Genomic DNA, 16,023 nt, shown 5'->3' with positions numbered 1-16,023 from the left:
TGATGTTAAAGAAGTATTATATGAGAACGAGTACAATGTTATGCCATAGCTATAGTCATGAATCATTTTAGGTAGGAAATTGTGGGAATTGGATAATGTCAAACTTGACAAAGTTATTGATTATGATATTATGAATGTTGTTATTGATGTTGGGAGTTGTTATACCATATGGAGGAAGTTATAGAAACAAAAGAGATGCTGCCCAATTTTTGTTAGCTTTAGCCAAAGCTTAAGTATAATTCCAATTATCTAACCTTAGTACGAATTCTCTTGAATGTAGAATCGTGAACATTGGAGGAAAGCGTTTAATTGATAAAGTTGCAGAGACGTAAAAGTATATAAGGCTAGTCCCTTCTTTTCTAAGGCATGACTCCTATAATATGACTTTATTTAACTTTCCATTATTTTCTCATATTCCGGAAACGTCGAGTCTATGATTATTAAGAGCTTCCCATGAAATAAAGATAAGAGATGCATGGTGAATATGGCAATGATGATGATGAGTCTAAGTCTAGAGATTCCAAAGCTTATGATATGATAATTCTTATGAAGCTAATGATTCCTTGACGCTATTCATTATTGCTAAACTCACCTTACAATGCTAGTTCCTTCAAGGTGAGGCATGATGATCATGACTACTCCATAATGGAATCGGGGGTTCTTGACCTTACGTCACCTCGATAGAGTTATAGCTTGTCTTTGAGTTCTAATGCATGCTTTATGATAAGTATATGATAATGAGATTACACCGTACCTATATGGCCGGGTAGTCACCACTACGACAGGCGTAGTGGGCAGCTATGATGATGATTACACCATGTCTATACGGCATGGGCAGACACCACTAGTGGGCGGCATGAGATGTTTACCCCGAACGCGGGAGGCCTGAACGCGGGCTAATGATGATCACATCGTACCTATATGGTCGGGCAGCTTATATATGCATACTTGATATGATATTGTTTATGATGTAAGTTAGCATGCATTATTCCGCCTTAAGTGACATTCAGTTATAGGTTGTTTCCTCACTTGATGTTTCCTTATCTCTTTGACATGTTATTATTGTTCATGCCTTACATACTCAGTACACTGTTCGTACTGACGTCCTTTATTTTTGGACGTTGTGTTCATGCCCACAGGTAGACAGAGAGGTCACCCAGATCCCTAGGAGCTACCTCGTATTTACAGGAGCACTCTACTATTCCGGAAGTGCCATTTTTGATATATTATTTTGTGTATATATATTTGGGCACGACGGGGTCCTGTCCCGTCCTTATGTCTCAGTGTTGTAGTAGAGGCTCATAGATACGGATACGTGGGTAGTAGTTGTCTTATGGATACCTTAGTGTATATTCTTGTATATCTTTTTTGCAGCCGAGAGGGCTTATGTATATTTATGTATTGCCTTGGAGATTGTATATGTTTAGGTTGGGTATAATGATTTGCATAACGAATAGTGCTCGGTAGTTAGCTCCGGGAACCCGTCATGGCCCCCTAATCGGGTCGTGACACAAACGTGGCAACAAGCCAATAGATCACAACAAGGTAACAAGCCACAATCAAACAATAGTACCAACCTAAGTAATCCATCCCAACTTCATACCTAAAAGCGTAACATGCTTTCTCTAACAATCACTAACTCTACATATGCTTCGCTAACCGGAGTCTAACCATAAGGTAAGTCGTAACCTACCTGGTAGTCAAGTAGGAGCCACGAATAATCACACCTTTGCCTTGGCCTTTCGTAGCGCCTTTAAATACTCAAAGACTATTCATAATTGAGTTCTAGATTAGAAATGAGGAGGACCAATGCTCATATTGCTACACTTATCTTTCAAATAAAATTCAACTATGAAGAAAGGCGAAAATGGGCCACAAGGGTAAAACGAGTATTTCAAAAGTGAAATATGCAATTCAACATTATAGGAGTTAAATCCTACTAATCAATTGCTAAAATAACTCAAGAATGGGTCAATTTTGCTATTCAAGTGAAAAACTCCAATTTGGGTATAAACCCTAACTTCGCAGCATTCAATTTCATCAACATAAATGGAAGATTCAAGCCTGCTAGCTATGAAATAATCAAATTCTATGAATAGATTAGTCAAATCCACCAATAATTCCCATTTAGAAAGACTAGAGCTCATTCTATGAAATAATCAACAAAACCCATCTTTCCTCTTATATTTTAATAGATTTCTAGCATGGATTCAAGCTTAGGAATGATAAGGTAATGAATTCTAGGTTAGGAGACTTACCACAAGGGAGAATCAGCCAAGAACTCTTTAATTCGCCTAAAAAATGCTTTGTAAGTAATAAATGAAGTGATAGAGAGTGAAGGGTTTTATCCTAGCATTTAATAGATTCTGGAACCTGTCACCTCGCAGTAGCGGTCACGAGTCCGCTACAGCGGCGAGACCAGTCTCGCTATCATGTATCTGCCACAGCGGATTCATGTTCACTGTGGTGCCCCTCTCAAAATTCATCATCCCGATATAGCGATCCAAGACCATGCTATAGCGGGCCCGCTGTGATGGATCTGGTGCTGCTATAATGGACACTAGACACCAAAATTTTTATAATGACCCATTCGATTATTATTTCACTTTTGACTATTTTACCCCCGTTGACCCGTTCCCGAGCCCTATTAGTATCATTTTGACCCATAAAGATAGGTGGCACGGTTACCAAGGTCATCGACCGAGTTTTAGTATGGCTTTTGGAAAACTAAGCTTTAAGTGAACCGTTTGACTCAAAGTTGACTTTTGAGTAAACAGACCTTTTCTAAATTTTGCCAATTTCGAGACGTTCGGATGTTCATTTATAACTTGGTGGCAGGTTCAGTTCGGTTTGATTCGTTTCCCAATGCACTTGGTAGCATTTTAGGACTTGGGTTGGAAAGTTTGATTTAGGCCATTGGGGGCTGACTCAGTAAAATAGACCTCCGTTGGAAAATACAAGGCCATAGGGAGTTTGTAGCGCATTTTTATGTGTGTTTGCATGTTTGATTTGTATCTGTGGGGCCTTGGGTGATAGTCGAATTTCGGGTTGAGATGGTTATAAACTAGAAATTTCTAGTAGCTGATGTATCCGCCGTAGCGGCACCAGAACCACCGTGGCGGTCCCAACATAGCAAAGGGAACGATGACTATAAAGGATAGGGTGTTTTAGTGACTAGCTGCCATAACAGTAAGCCAACCGCCATGGCTGACTCGTGATAGCGGTCATGCGTGCCACTATAGCAGCCTTATGATTTTAAGTGATGGTCGCCATAGCAGGCCATCTGTGCGCCATAGCATGCACTATAGTGGGTCCTATGACCGCCGCGATGGTTGACGTGCAGATTTTTATCTTCCTTCTTAAGTTAAAACCCCTAAACCCTTATCACTTAATTACATCATTTCTTAAGCATTTTTGGGTGATTTTGAGAGCATTTGATCAGATTCTTCGTAGAGGTAAGATCATTGGCCTTAGAATTAATTATTTTTCCTTTCTTAATCATTAATCCATGCTAGAATCAAAGAGAAAAAGTGGGTTTTTATGTGAAATTCTTAAAATGGGTTTTAGACTTCCTAAGTAGAAATTGTTGATGAAATTGGTTAGTAAAACCCTAGAACCTGATATATTTATTGTTGTTAAGCTTATATCTTCCATTATTAGAGGTCAATTTGAGAGTTGAAGAATTAGGGTTCATACCCAAATTTGGGCGTTTTTCTTTAAATCTAAATTAGGCTTAATCTTGAGTTGTCTTAGTAAATGATTAGTGGGTTTGATCACCTAGAGCTTGAATTGTACGTTCCATCTTTCAATTTCCCATTTACACTTGTGGGCCCATTTTCCGAAATTCCTTAGGTTAGATTTGACCTAATTTAGAAGCTTAGCAATATGGGTATTGTTGCTCATGATTTCTAATCTTGATTATGTTTATAACTAGACATTGAGTATTTGGAGGAGCTATGAAAGGGCAAGGCAAAGGTGTGGTTGTTCGTGGCTCATGTTCGGCATTCCAGGTAGGTTACGACTTACCTTATGGTTAGACTTCGGTTAGTAAAGCATATATAGAGTTGTTGATTGCGGAGACAGCATGTTACGCCTTCAGGTATGAAGTTGGGATGGATTCATAGGTTGGTATTGTTGTTGACAATGGCTTGTTTCCTTATTCTGTTATATTAAGTTGTTGCTTGTTGTGATTGTTGTCTTCTCGCCACGTGATTGATTCTACAGTTGTTGCTTAGTGATTGCCTGTTATACCTTATAGTTTTAAACATTTAGATTTGTTGTATGGTAGTTGTCTCAGTTTCAGACACCAGGATCTACCTTCGAGGTTAATTAATGTAGGACATGCTTAACTTATGCTTATAAGTATTTAAGTTAATGTTTGGGAATTTACGGAAGGATTAGAGAATAAGTGAATCGAAGCGGAAAGGTTCGTCAAAAATTGTTTCTGGGAAATATAGAATATGGACCGTATAATTGAGATATGGTCCGTATTTTGAGATATGGACCGTATCTATGGCTTTTAAAAATTTATAGAGAGCAGAATTTTTGAAGGGGGATCATATGGACCAACTATACAGTACGTATTATCTAAGTCGGTGGAATTTTTCCCTTTTCTTATAAATTAAAACCACGACTTGGGGCTCATTATTTCATCAAATCAGATCCCTAGTGACCCTTTAAGCTCTCTCAACCATTCCTAATCATCCATAAACATTCCAACTCATTTCAAGAGAAGATCAAACCTTGAAACCCTAAGCAAGTTCATGGAAAGAGATTATTCTTGCTTCTAGTTGAAGTTGTGGTGAACAAGCTCTGGAGTCAGTTGTGTGAGGTGAAATTATTCCAGTTATAAGGTATGATTTTCAATTTACTTCTTATGTTAAGTTGATTTGAAGGTTTAGCAAGTCTTAAATTTGAAAATAGTTAGCGGAGAAAAGTCATAAGGTGTTGGTTAAAGTTGTTGTTATGGATTGACTATGAAAGGAAGTTTTGGGATGGAATTGAGTTTAATTTGAATGTAATCTCTTGACTATGGTATTGTTGATGTTTTGTAACGACCCGTCCGGTCATTATTTAATACTTCGCGAACCTGTGTCCAATCTAGGTCTATGATCATAAATAGTAAGCCCCATGGGATTTAAGGATTAATAGTGGAAAAAATTAGTTTCGGAGAGAGTTAAAAATTATGGGCTTGGGGCAGGAAGTGGACCGTTATAGTGGCTAAGGGACTGCTGCAGCGATCCGGCTATAGTGAGACCTCGTCCGCCGCAGCGGACGAGGCGGGGCAGTGACGTGTTTTCTTTTTTTGTTACTCAGTTAAATTTCACCCTCCTTTTCAATAAAATACTCTGCAAGGCTGCTATTAGGTTTTCACAAGAAGAAAACCCCTTGACACTAAGAGAAGAGGTTTTTCCCAACATTCTCCATATCCTTCCGCACAACTATAACCTCCCATGGATTCGAATAAAAGCTAGGAAGGCGAGCACTTTATGGAAACTCAAATAGCCGTTCGTCATCGAGGTAGGTTATGGTTTACTTGAGTTAGACTTTGATTAGTGTATCGTATATACACTTAGAGTTGACAGGAGATTGCATGATTAGGTCTTCGAACACGGAGTTTGGATAAATATATTCAAAAATTTAACGAAAACTATGTGTAAATAGTAGCTAGGGTAACAATGAATATTTATTTGAGTGTTGAGTGCTACCATTGTTGAGGGGTACATGTTATGGGATGAGAATTGATTATTCATCATGGTTAGAAAAGGGTATTTCGTTGTTTAGAATATGTATTCCTAGATGTATTTGATTTCCGCCTTTATTTACAAGTATATTGAAATATTCATATGATTATCATTCTTGTTGACAAGAGGTTTGTGTTGGGAGGACTGAAGGAAATCGTGATAGTGCTACGCCCATCAAGGCCACGATTCATGACTTTGTTTCATTTATTTGCATCATTGCATACACGTACGTGGTTATGAGGAAATAACGTGGTGCAGAAAGTCTGAGTATGTGTCAGTTATGTTATCTGGTCATATGGCCGAGTTGGGTTAAATATGAGGTACTATTTGTTAGCCAATCATTGGCAATAAGGTGATGGTGAGTATATTTATATGATGTGGATCCGCGTCTGAGGTTCTTTCCGGAGTGGAGGATCTATGGCTCGAGTTCGATAAGTATCCAGAACGAGTGGTACATGGATACCATGGGTCCCCTGCAGGTCATAACTACTAAGCAATGACATCGCTTAGCATGTATATATAGTGTGGTTCGTCCTTGCATTGCATTGCATCTCATACCGGTATGTCCTTATACTCAGTGTACTTGTCGGCTTCGTACATTGCATTGTGCATCTTTTATGATTTTGTTGAGATTGTGTGAGGTGGTGATCATGATGAAGGTAGGCATAAGAACGAGTTACTAAGTGGTAAGTTTATCTCATGGGTATTATCATATCGTAGTAAGTAAATTGGATAAAAAAGCTCCATGGCTAAAAGTTAGAAATCAGATGCCAGCATAAATGAAGACATGAGACTTAATCAATTGTCTTAAGAGAATATGAAATAGGACTTCACTGACTAACCGAATAACCGATATTACTATAGGAATAGGAGGAACGAATTATGGGGGGTAGAAAGGTAAGTTCGTAATGGAGTAATAATCTATGTTGGGAATCTTGAGGGTCGTTGACTTATCTGCTTATCTTATTAACTTTATATTGTATTGCGTAAACTAATCTTAGTCAACCGATGATGCTTACCAAGACGTGTGGTGTCTTTCGACACTACTCTTGCTACATCCTTTTTGGGGTATAGGTATGTTGCAGGTATAAGTTGAAGTTTCTTCATATGGATTTCCAGCCATTCTCCTACAACCTCACTCATCTCACTCCAGGCAGAGGCTGGGTCATTTATTTTGTTTTTTGTGCAGTAGGAACTCTTGTACCTGTCTAGACTAGGTCCCAGTAAGTTCTTTTTAGTTTTCTTGTATTTAAAACAGAGTTTGTATGAGCTTTTATTGTAATCTTTGTGATTTTTTAAGAAATTGTTTATTATAAAATGGATGAGTATTTGGGTTGGTTGGTAAGTGTTCGCCTACTAGTTATTAATATGGCTTACTAATTAATTTAGTTTGTGCCGTTTCAATGCTTACGGCCCGTAAGTGAGGTCGTGACATGTTTTTATTGTTGTTTTGAAACATATACGGGTTGGTGGATGTCCAGAAATCTTCGACTTTTATTAGCTTACTAATTAATTTAGTTTGACCTCATGAGAGTTTCAATGAATTAAACTTAGTACGAGTCACCTTGAATGTAGAAAAGGATCGTTGAGTGGTTAAGTCAACAAGGTATGTTAAGGCGTCCCTTTATTTCTTTTTAGCATGATCTTTATGAATGAAACATATACGTAATATTATATTATAATCTCTTAGAGTTAGTGATGATTTGATTCATGTTCCCTAATGTATCTTCAAAAATCTTCCTTGATCTCTAGAGTTACTTGAATTACATTGCATTTATATACACTATATATATATATATATATATATATATATATATATATATATATATATTGTTATATCCTGTATTTTGAACAACGGGACAGCTTGGGTGAATTACAGTTAGGGACAAGTGCAACCCCGAGAGACTTTCGGTTGTTTTAAAGGTTTAAATTGTGTATGATTTTAATGTCTCGGAAAGGTTAAGGAACACTTGGAGGAATTTTTCCATTTTTAGTAAGTGGACTATTTTGGGAAAGTTTGAAAATTCAAAAAAAAAAAAGAAAAAGGGGCAAGGTGGCCGGCCACCTTATGGTGGGCCATGGCCACATTAAACATGTGTGAATTATATATAAGATGACTTAGTCATCTTAGAAGTAACTACACACTTAGAGAAATTTCAAGAAAATTAAGGAAAGCTCAAGAAGAAGAAGAAGGAGAAGTCACTATTCGCCACAAAGGGAAAAAAAGAGGACCAAGAATTAGCCATAGAAAAATTCATTTCTTCATGCAAACCTACTAATTCAAGGGTGCTAAGTGACGTGGTGTCGTTGTTTCGGAAGATAGTCCGTTTGTTTTTTTTCAAACGACCAACTTTGGCTAAGTTAAGAAGTGAAGAAGAAAGGTGAGTTTAGTCTTGTTTCCTTGTGTTATGGTTGATGTATATGTGTTATGTATGCTAAAATGGAAGAAAATCATGTTAGGATGGAAGTGAAGTTGGCGTGTATGGTGGTCTTGACCATGTGTGTGTGTGTGGTAGAATAAGTCATGAATTGATGTTGGTTAGCATGTTTTATTTGTTGTGAAGTTGAAGAAAAGAATGAAATCATTTTTGGTGTGACAAGGTGTGTTGGCCGAATGGCCTTCCCTTTGTGTAGTCTCGAATGAACAATTGTCGTTAGTGTTTTCGTGTTGTCGTTATGGATTTTATGTGGAAAATTGCAAGTTGGATGACTTAGAATTATGTTATGTCAAGTTATGGCATGACTTGGGAATTTATGTGAATTTTATGCAATTTTCGCTTTCATGAATATTACGTTGTTAGTGTGTGGATTAATGATGTAAATCATGAACTTGGAAGGAAAGAATATGTTTGGTGTTGTTTTCGAGTGGAGTATGAAGTTGAAGTAGAAGTTGTGACATTATATGGAAAGAAAGACTATATGTGTTATTATGTGTTTTATGGCGATTATTGGTGTTGTTGAGTTAATTGTGATATTGGTTGGTTATTGTTGTTGATATTTGAGCCGAGATGATTCTCGGGGATGTTATATATATAGTAGGAAGCGTCGCCGAAATTTCGGTAGCCGTACGTGAACCTAAGATTGAAATGTTAAACCTCATGAATAGTAACCGGTAAAGATGACCATTTACGCATTTTTGACGAAACGGGATTGAAGATAAAGCGAGCGTAAGACGTCCGTAAGGTATGTAAGGCTTACCCTTCCTTCTTTGGCATGTCTTAGACGTGTAGGCTTGATTTCGCGCCTCGGGGACTTTCCTAATTCTAGAAATTCGAGATTGAAAATGGTTACCGTTCATTCAAAAGAGAATTGAAGTAAATGCTTATGTATAGTTGCAAGAATTATCCAAGTGCCTAGAAATTGCATAAATAGGATCCGATTACCCTAAAAACCCTCATAAGTAATGTCATGAAGTATTATACGTAAATTTTGTATGCCGCCACATTTGACCCGAGGTGGGGCCACGCGTCCCGAGATTTTTGTATGATGCACCGTTTGGCATAATTTTTGAAAACTTAAAGAAAGCTTTGGCCATTGTCTTAATTACTACACGATAGTTGTTTTGATGGTTCTCTTGAATTGTATGATATGTTCGATACGTAAAGTGTTCGGAAGTTCACAACTTTTACTTATTAATTCCGGTCAACTTGAAATCCGTGTATGCGTTTCCAATGATGGTGAATATAGTTGGTCCTTGAGTTTTGGAAAAGAATCCGCTTATTTACTTGTTATATGCATACGACCTCTCACTACATCGCCGTGCATGTTATGCTATGTCTTCCACCGAGTCCCGGCCGGGTATGAAATCGTGCACATACTACCGCATTGTTCACCGAGTCCTCACCGCAGGGCCGGGTACGCTATTTATACATATATGATTTACTTACCGAGTCCCTCACCGGAGGGCCGGTACGGCATACGCACACGATTATATGATTACCATACACGATGTTTGCATGATTTATCTACCGAGTCCCTTGCTTCGAGGGCCGGGTACGTATTATGTGCATACGGATTTAATGATATGATGTGAGTATATATATGATACATGCTTCACGTAAGTCTTGATGTCTCGACTCCTATGCTTAGTTCGATATAGTCTAGTTCGGTTACGTTTTATATGCCGTGTTCATCGCGACATACTCGCACCTATCTCGCATCGACCCTCTTTCTTCGGGGGCCGCGTTCATGCCGCGTGCAGCGCAGATATCCGTTCGGGTGAGCCGCCACTTAGGGTCCCCGTCCGCCTATTTGGAAGAGCTCCTTGTCGGGAGCCGTATTTTGGCCGCCTTTGTTACACTCGTTCATTATTTGTTCGTGGCACGGCGGGCCCCGTCCCGTCATATATATAGATTCGTATGTTCGTTTTTTGTGTATAGAGGCCCCTCGCAGACACAAGACGCGGGTTATGGTTCCGTCCGTAGAGTATGTGTACGCGCGCGTGATATGTTCGACGGTTATTCACCGCGCACCCCTCGCCGCCCGCCTATATGTATATGTTTATATGATATGACGGCCGTGTGTGGCCTTGTTGGTATTTTCCGAGCGGTAAGTTTTGGTTGGTAAGAAAAACAGGAAACTCGTCCGGATTTCCTAAAATATTTGCGTTATTAATTTCCGGATTACCGTGGCACGTACGGGTGCCCAAATCGGCGCTTAGTTCACCGCCCACGGGCCGGGTCGTGACAAAAGGGCATCGCAGCGGGCCACCCCGAGTGTTCGCAGCCGTGTTCTAGTAGAGTCTCGTTTATCGGTGTGTTGTGCACCACATCTATAAACGGGAGGCTACAGGACATTTAGGATACTGTCTTTCCTTCTGATCTTAGATCGTGCGATAGAACCGTGTTATTAGGAAGACTTCTTTCTGACGAAGCTCTTATGTTTTCAGCGATGCCTCCGAGAAAGGCGACGGTTGCCCAGAAGGGCAAGTCCACCGCAATGAAGAGGCCGGGCAGGGCCCGCAGAGTTACTAGGCCCATGCCCGCCCGAGCCGAGATCGTGCCCGGCCGCCAGTTCTCGCCACCCCATCACCGTCCGAGGAGCACGCGAGCATCGCCAGCCACCGCGGCACAGAGGCGGCCCCACCGCCCGCCCCCGAGATTCGAGTGCCCGAGCTCTCCGCCCCCGCCCGAGGCGGAGGCGTGGCCAGCGAGGGACGCCGTCCCGCCTGTTGACCGTACCCGCAGGTGACAGTGTCCGCAGAGACAGGCGCCGGAGATGATTTTGCTGGGGGACGTGACAGCCAGAGGGCCCGATATTTCCTGACTTGCAATCCGCCAGAGTTCTTCGGGTCAAAGCCCGAGGAGGACCCTCACGAGTTCATCAGAGGGATGCGGCGCACACCGGCGACTCGTTAAGGCCTCCGACATCGAGTCCGTTGAGTTCACAGCGCAGCATCGGCCGCACGATATTGCGCCCAATTGGTGGCGAGTCTCGGGAGCTATCCCGGGTGAGGATGCTCCCCCAACAAAGTGGGAGGAGTTCGTGGAGGCTTTTCTTGCTCATTTCTTACCCCCCGCAGATCGACGCTGCCAGATCCACTGTGTTTACACATTTGAGACGGTGGCGGCGGAGCGTCGGGGCAGAGCACTCCGGGAGTTTGACCTCCCTAGCAGACACGCTCCCCATGTTGTAGCGCGTACATGGCCGATCGAGCGCACCGCATGTCATGGGGTTGGATGACTATTTGATTGATAATCGCATGTCGATGGCTTCTCGGCCCGGGCGCGGACACGCGCGAGCATGTGCACACGCCCGTGGCATGGAGGAGCGGCAGCGAGGGCGCCACCGACAGAGCCGTATGATAGGCGCCAGCTTCCGGCAGGCTAGGCTCAAACAGGTATTCGTGGATTCACGAGGCCGGACAGCCCCCGCAGCACGGATACTCGGCCCGCCCCAAGACAGTAGCACCCTCACGATTTCCTCGGCAGGAGGTTCGACGCGGCGGGTATTCGGGAGCCGGTCCGAGCTCCGTGGTTCGTGGCCCCGATGGATAGAGGTTCCTGGCCGCGAGGCCCCGTTGCTTCGTTGTTCTCGCGCGGGCGTCTCATTTTTGGGAACGCCGCCGCGGACCGGTGCCTCGTTTTTCTTGCGGCCGCCGGGTGGCCACACACGAGGGAGTGCCCGGGGGGATGGTTTAGGGGTACGGCTCCACCACATCGGATCGCTGTCGGTTCGTCTTCCTCGTTAGCCGACGCGCGCTTCTACGGTGGTACACCGGCACCTCGCCGGGCCGTGGCGGAGGTCGCGGCGAGCTCCCGCTCCTAGCGGTCCATCAAACCGCTTATATGCATTAGCCGGTAGACAGACTGTGGAGGCATTACCGTACGCGCGCGGGTGTATACGAACCCCACTAGAATTTATTTTCTTATATACGTGTGTATTTCGTGGTATAATTGTCGCGTAAGAGCGGTAAATGGAAAACTTGAGTGATTAAGGTGTGTCTATTGTTATTACGGACCTCGGAGTTTAGGATTCTGGAAAGCGGTAATATCCATAAGTGGCAAGGAATAGGAAAATCGAGAGAGGGGCAAAACGGTAATTATGCTACGAAATTGTTCGGAAACCCGTCAAGACCGTACGTTACTCCGTATTGTCGATAAAGACCCTATAGTGAGCGGAACGCAATTATACGAGCGTTAAAGCATTGTAGATCCATCGAGATTCCGAAGTTGTTGTACGAGCGAGGGAAATTTTAAGACGGGGTTGACCTTCTCGGAAGTTTTTTTGAAGTTTTGCAACTTCGCTAAAAGAGCGAACGGGGAGCCGCAGTAGTCTAAACGGACTTGGAATATAACGGATAAAGCCGACATTTTAAGGGGCCGTAGGCCTAATGTGTATTAGATGGGGTACAAAGAAAAAGAAAGTGCGTCACGGCTGGTTTTAATCCGGGCCATGCGAGAGTAGTTGACGAGGACCCTCCCCGGCTTATTCTCAACTACCATAAGGTTAATTTAAACATTCGAGGACGAATGTTTTAAAGGGGGGAGGATGTTATATCCCGTATTTTGAACAACGGGACAAACTTGGGTGAATTATGAGAAGTTAGGGGACAAGGCAACCCCGAGAGACTTTCAAGTTGTTTTAAAGGTTTAAATTGTGTATGATTTTAATGTCTTGGAAAGGTTAAGGAACACTTGGAGGAATTTTTCCATTTTTAGTAAGTGTGGACTATTTTGGGAAAGTTTGAAAATTCAAAAAAAAAAAGAAAAAGGCAAGGTGGCTTGCTCACCTTACGCGGGCTATGGCCACATTAAACATGTGCGAATTATATATAAGACGACTTAGTCATCTTAGAAGTAACTACACACTTAGAGAAATTTCAAGAAAATTAAGGAAAGCTCAAGAAGAAGAAGGAGAAGTCACGGCCACAAAGGAAAAAAAGAGGACCAAGAATTAGCCATAGAAAAAATTCATTTCTTCATGCAAACTCTACTAATTCAAGTGGTGCTATGACGTGGTGTCGTTGTTTCTAAGATAGTCCGTTTGTTTTTTCAAAACGACCAACTTTGGCTAAGTTAAGAAGTTGAAGAAGAAAGGTGAGTTTAGTCTTGTTTCCTTGTGTTATGGTTGATGTATATGTGTTATCGTATGCTAAAACGGAAGAAAAATCAGCGGTTAGATGGAAGTCAAGTTGGCCGTGTATGGTGGTCTTGACCACGTGTGTGTGTGTGTGGTAGAATAAGTCGCTAATCGATGTTGGTTAGCATGTTTTATTTGTTGTAGTTGAAGAAAAGAATGAAATCATTTTTGGTGTGACAAGGTGTGTTGGCCGACCTGCCTTCCTCACAGTACTGAACGAACAATCGTCGTTAGTAAGCCGTGTTGTCGTTATGGATTTTATGTGGAAAATTGCAAGTTGGATGACTTAGAATTATGTTATGTTAGTTATGGCATGACTTGGGAATTTATGTGAATTTTATGCAATTTTCGCTTTTCATGAATATTACGTTGTTAGTGTGGATTAATGATGTAAATCATGAACTTGGAAGGAAAGAATATGTTTGGTGTTGTTTTCGAGTTGGAGTACGAAGTGAAGCAAGTTGTGACATTATGTGGAAAGAAAGACCATATGTGTTATTATGTGTTTTATGGCGATTATTGGTGTTGTTGAGTTAATTGTGATATTGGTCAAGCTGTTGTTGATATTCGAGCCGAGACGATTTCGGGGATGTTATATATATAGAGTGAAGCGCCGCCGAAATTTCGTAGCCAAACGTGAACCTAAGATTGAAATGTTAAACCTCATGAATAGTAACTCGGTAAAGGTGACCATTTACAGATTTTTGACTAAACGGGATTGAAGATAAAGCGAGCGTAAGACGTCCGTAAGGTATGTAAGGCTTACCCCCTTCTTTCTTTGGCACGCCTTAGACGTGTAGGCTTGATTTCAATGGGGACCTTCCCAAATTCTAGAAATTCGAGAGATTGAAAATGGTTACTATTCATTCGGGGGTGAGAATTGAAGTAAATGCTTATGTATAGTTGCAAGAATTATCCAAGTGCCTAAATTGCATAAATAGGATCCGATTACCCTAAAAACCCTCATAAGTAATGTCATGAAGCGTATTATACGTAAATTTTGTATGCCGCCACATTTGACCCGAGGTGGGGCCACGCGTCCTGAGATTTTTGTATGATGCACTGTTTGGCATAATTTCGCGAAACCTAAAGAAAGCTTTTGGCCATTGTCTTAATTACTACACGATAGTTGTTTTGATGGTTCTCTTGAATTGTATGATATGTTCGATACGTAAAGTGTTCGCGGAAGTTCATAACTTTTACTTATTAATTCCGGTCAACTTGAAATCCGTGTATGCGTTTCCAATGATGGTGAATATAGTTGGTCCTTGAGTTTTGGAAAAAGTACGCTTATTTACTTGTTATATGCATATGACCTCTCACTTTGCTCGTGCATGTTATGCTATGTCTTCCACCGAGTCCCGGGGTATGAAATCGTGCACATACTACGCATTGTTCACCGAGTCCCTCACCGTAGGCCGGGTACGCTATTTATACATATATGATTTACTTACCGAGTCCTCGGCTGGAGGGCCGGGTACGGCATATGCACACGATTATATGATTACCATACATGATGTTTGCATGATTTATCTACCGAGTCCCTTGCTTGAGGGCCGGGTACGTATTATGTGCATACGGATTTAATGATATGATGTGAGTATATATATGATACATGCTTCACAGGTAAGTCTTGATGTCTCGACTCTATGCTTAGTTCGATATAGTCTAGTTCGGTTACGGTTCTATATGTTGTGTTCTTATCGCTTTACATACTCAGTACCTATCTCGTACTGACCCCCTTTCTTCGGGGGCTGCGTTCATGCCGCGCAGGTGCAGATATCCGTTCGGGTGAGCCGCCAGCTTAGGGTCCCTGTCCAGCTATTTGGAAGAGCTCCCTTGTCGGAGCCGCATTTTGCAGTACGATCTTTGTTACACTCGTGTACATTTGTTCGGGGGTACGGCGGGGCCCTGTCCCGTCATAGATTCGTATGTTCTGTTTTGTGTATAGAACTCGTAGACATAAGACGTGGGTTATGGTTCCGTACGTACGGTATGTGTATGCGCGTGATATGTTCGGCGATTATTCACCGCGGCGGCCCTCGCTCTCGTGTATATGTTTATATGATATGTTTATTGTGTGGCCTTTGCGTATTTTTCCGAGTGCAGGTAAGTTTTGGCTAGTAAGAAAAACGGGGAAACTCTCGTCCGGATTTCCTAAAAATATTTGCGTTATTAAACGACGGCGCCCAACTCCAAGCATTGCTCACGCCACGGGTCGGGTCGTGGACATATATATATATATATATATATAGTATGTGGGAAGGTGACGACGTTATATACATATTATCACCTCGATCAGCTTGGTCTTATGATGATACTAGCGTCGTATTTACGTACGTTTCTACGCAGGCCGATACGACAAGTACGGGATTCCCACGCAGGCTCGATACGCACTTGCGTGCGTACATATATATATATGTGTGTGTGTGTGTGTGTGTGTGTGTGTGTGTAGGTATATATATATATATATATATATATATATATATGGCCTCATGCACGTACGCACAATATCTACGCATATCATCGACTCTCGTGCTAGCCTCTCGTACGTACGCTTTATATTCATTTACCTTATGTTTTCTTATGTATCTCCTATGTTACTTTCATGCCTTACATACCATTAAGCATTGTCTCCGTACTAATGCCTTTTTGTTTGTGGACACCGCGCGTTTCATGCCCGCAGCGAGACGAGAGA

The sequence above is a fragment of the Lycium ferocissimum genome, chromosome 4 (assembly GCF_029784015.1).
Source record: "Lycium ferocissimum isolate CSIRO_LF1 chromosome 4, AGI_CSIRO_Lferr_CH_V1, whole genome shotgun sequence".
NCBI lineage: Eukaryota > Viridiplantae > Streptophyta > Magnoliopsida > Solanales > Solanaceae > Lycium > Lycium ferocissimum.
Note: the sequence above shows the minus strand (reverse complement) of the source record.